The sequence below is a fragment of the Acomys russatus genome, chromosome 17 (genome assembly GCF_903995435.1).
Source record: "Acomys russatus chromosome 17, mAcoRus1.1, whole genome shotgun sequence".
NCBI classification, from domain to species: domain Eukaryota; kingdom Metazoa; phylum Chordata; class Mammalia; order Rodentia; family Muridae; genus Acomys; species Acomys russatus.
In genome coordinates, this window is record NC_067153.1 from 33,186,556 (window position 1) to 33,190,485 (window position 3,930).

A 3,930-nucleotide genomic window follows, 5' to 3' on the forward strand; every position below is an offset into this window, starting at 1 on the left:
TAATTTAATTTATTTTTCCATATATATTTATATTATTACACATATCTACAATAAACTCCATATAGCAGGAAGGACCACAAAAACATTAGGAATTACATAAATATTACATTCATATGTTTTGTCTATTTGTTTTTTTAATGAAAATAAGCTTTATTACATGAAAGAATAAAAACAAAGATATAACAGTTTCCATCGTTTTCCTTCTGTTAGCATTCTGCTTCATCTGCCTACCTGTGATGTCACTGCTTACATGCCAGGGAGGCGTGGCCCTTACCAGGACAGACCCTCCATATGGTCTCTCTCTCTACCTACCCGTCCTTTTTGTTCTCTCTCTCTCTCTCTCTCTCTCTCTCTCTCTCTCTCTCTCTCTCTCTCTCTCTCTCTCTCTGTCTCTGCTCTACCCCCTTTTTATTTTCTCTCTCTGTCTTCATTCCCTCTCTCTGAGGTACCCCTTCCCCTGATTTCTTTCTTCCCCCATGCTCATTAAATAAACTCCGTATAACATAACATCTACTGCCTGGTACCTTGTATTCTATCATCTGCCTTAATTTTTATATCTAACATTGGTGCTGAAACCCAGCATGGAACCGGTGACTGTTCTGTGAAAGCCGCTGTATGGAAAATTCGCGTGAACTTTTAGCTACATCCTTGAAGCTAGCTCATCTGTTTGAGCGATGCTGTGTGTCGCTGGTTCGTGCTAACGAGCTACTAACTGGTCTGCACCACTGCCTTTGGTCACTATTCATTTTGGGGGATGCCCTAATGGCTTACTGACCTTACCTCCCCCTGCTAAACATCCAATTGTCCATTCTTCTAACACACCTTTGGGATGCCTTCTGAGAATCTCAAATCCCTACATGTGGGAACCAGGCCCGACTGGGCTGCCTGCCTGTCTTGCTGTTGCATGTCCTATTTTTTTGCAGCTTCCATGTCTGTGCTTATGTTGGTTAGCTAGTCATGGTTACTACTCTGATAACGCACCCCTCTCTTCCTTGGGACTTTTCCTCATGTGCGCAATCACCTCTTGAGGTATTTCACCTGCAAGTGGCTTTCTTTTTTCTTTTTTCATTTTCTTGCTTTGCTGCCTATAAAAAGGCTCTTTGGATGCTGAATAGAGGCTGCTGCTCTCTTAGCACGAAGGACCCTGTTTTATTGTGTGGTAAATGTGCAGTCCCTTGCCCTTGACTGGTACCGCAGTGACTCAGGCTCCACACCTACGCCCACGTTAAGGGCATCTAAGCTTACATACCTCTGCAACCAAACTTGGACAATTCCAAAACTAACTGTTTTAATTATTGTCTGCAATCAGGTAAAAATTTAAGTTCCCATATCCAGACCTTTTCTTTACTCTCCCAAATTTTTCACGAATTGTCAGCATTGTCTCAAGTCTTTTCTCTTTGCTCTCACAAGAGTTTCAAATGCACACCTAAAGGGAATTTTCTCCCTAACCTACTAACTTTGCCCACATATATATTCCAGTATCTTGCCAGACTGCCTATGTCTGAGACATCATCAAAGCAGCTACCCACAAGTGCTCCCATCCAACCTTAGAAATCGTGCCAGTTGGACCTACATTGCTCCTCCTACCTGGACCTGCACTGCCTTTCCCAGCTGCAGATGTTCTCAGACCCTGATAGTAAGTGCAACAGGCTATTCTTACAGAACCTGGCCAACATCTCAGCCTGTTACATCCCCTATCGCCACCCTATTATTATCAGGAAGTAGTTTGGACAATTACTATGCATTTGCAAAAGGCTGAAATGGTGTGCTCCAGGCCTAGGACGCACAGCTCCAGGTTCTCCCAGCACTCCTCGGTACCTATCTGCTGCAGAACATGGCTGACATAGCCTGCTCTTCACCTTTCAGGGCAGAACTTTTTCCTCTTCTTCACCATACAATGTGGACATTTGTTGCTATTGCTTTTTTCTATTTCTTTAACTTACCTTATATAAAACAATCCAAAGTTTCTCATTTTTTAATTAGAGGAAAGGTAGGTATGTTAGCATTCTGCTTCAGTCTGACTCCCTGTGATGTCACTGATTACCTGTCACAGGGGTGTGGCTTTTCCCAGGGCCATATAAAAGACAGACCCTCCACGGAGTCTCTCTCTCTACTCCTCTCTTTCTTCTCTCTCTCTCTCCTCTCTCTCCTCTCTCTCTCTCTCTCTCTCTCTCTCTCTCTCTCTCTCTCTCTCTCTCTCCTCTCACTCTCTCCTCTACCCTTTTTACTTTCTCCCTCTCCTCTCTCTTTCTCTCTGGAGTACCCCTTCCCCCCACTTCTTTCTCCCCCATGCTCCTTTAATTAACTCCATATAACATAACTTCTGCTACCTGGTACTTTGTATTCTATCATCTGCCTTAATTTTTATGTATAACACTTCCAGATGTTGCGATTGGCTCACAGTAAACATGGGACTGAGATCTACAGTCTCAAGGTGGGCATTTTGCAGGGCACCTGGTAGGTTGGGTAGATTGCTCTCTCGTCTGTGCATTTTAAAGATCCATTTCAAAGCACTCAATCATGCAAATACTTAAGCAGAAAGCTCCATGAAGCAGTGTCTACACGGTACAGAGGCCAGCCAGCTACTAAATAAACTTGTGCTGTGGTCTGCACTCAAGTCTTCACAGGCAGATGATCTCATGGAAAGGAAGTCAACTGGGGTGATGCAAATGAAAAATGACTCCAAATGGAGACAGAAGGAGACACTGGTATTTGGGGGCAAACAATATCTCGCTGTGAAGTGATTTTGCAAACATCTTTCAAATGCTTGGAAAGAAAAAAGCTAACTACTTAAAATGCAAATCGTCAACGCTGCAAAATGTCTTCCCAATCCTTCAAGTGTGGGTTCAGAGCTTAATGACTGTGATAAAAACACTACCACCTATTGCCCAAAGCCTCTCAAGTCCATGTGATAGCAGAGTGGGCCTTCAGACTGGCAGGGCTAGGACCTGACATTATGTTCGCTTTCAGCCAAGCACTCCTGAAGCAGGCTTCGAGCATGAATGACGCCTCGTTTTTGTCTCTCCGTGACGCTCTTGTTCCCTGTATATGTGGGTCTGATCTCTTTATCAAGCTCTTCAATGATGGGCAGGAGCTCTGCATATTTACTCTGAGGCACCTGGCTATTTCCATCTCCCTGGGTGTAGCCTAGCAATGGAGTCACTCAACACCTGACTGTACTGAGAGGAAGTTGCCACTCTAGTAGAAAGTGAGTGGACACTTCCGGCATTGAAGGTGGTAGGGGGTATGTGCGAGGTCAAGTTCAGCTTGTAGGTCATCCCTGCAGGTGGCAGGTGAGCCTGGCAGAGCCTGACCAGCCAAGAACATGACATCTGCAAAACCAAGGTAAAGGCCCAGGTCAGGCGGCCCCACATCAGCACTCCTGTGAGTGCCTGTTCGGTACCCATAAGCCTTTTGTTTTCGGTGGTTCCAGCCACACATGCAAATATGGCATTCCCTCACCCTGCTGCTGCCACAGCATATCACCCATACATCGGGGCGCATAGCACAGGGGAGGCAGCAGACTTTGAGACCAGCACATGCTGTTCCTGGCTGTGTTTTGCCTATTTGTATTTGGCTACCTTGGAGAAAACATCTTTCCTATCTTGGTGAGTCTACAACTCTGAATGAAAACCATTATCTTTCATATCTCATTTCTCTCAATCTAAAAGCTTCTATCTAGACCTAAAAACATCTTAACTCCTAAACACCTAAGCTTAATTTTAAAATTAAACTCTCAGGTCTTCAACCTCATCAGAGACTTGAGAAGAAATGAAATTAACTATCTGAGTAAACAGAAAGTGCAACATAGCAGCTTCTAAAATAAGAAAACGACTGAGACAGTTTGCTGCCTAGACAGTCACCCCAAACTGTTTTTAATGTTGTGGCATTGTCTTCAGCCTTCTGCCCCATTATATCTGCCAGACATAT

General features: G+C 44.2%; 1 pseudogene; it reads right to left on the reverse strand.

Annotated features, from left to right (window-relative positions):
- Positions 1 to 2,941: 2,941 nt before the first annotated feature.
- LOC127201099 (cyclin-dependent kinase 2-associated protein 1-like) lies at positions 2,942 to 3,278 on the reverse strand (annotated as a pseudogene).
- Between the last annotated feature and the right edge of the window lie 652 nt (positions 3,279 to 3,930).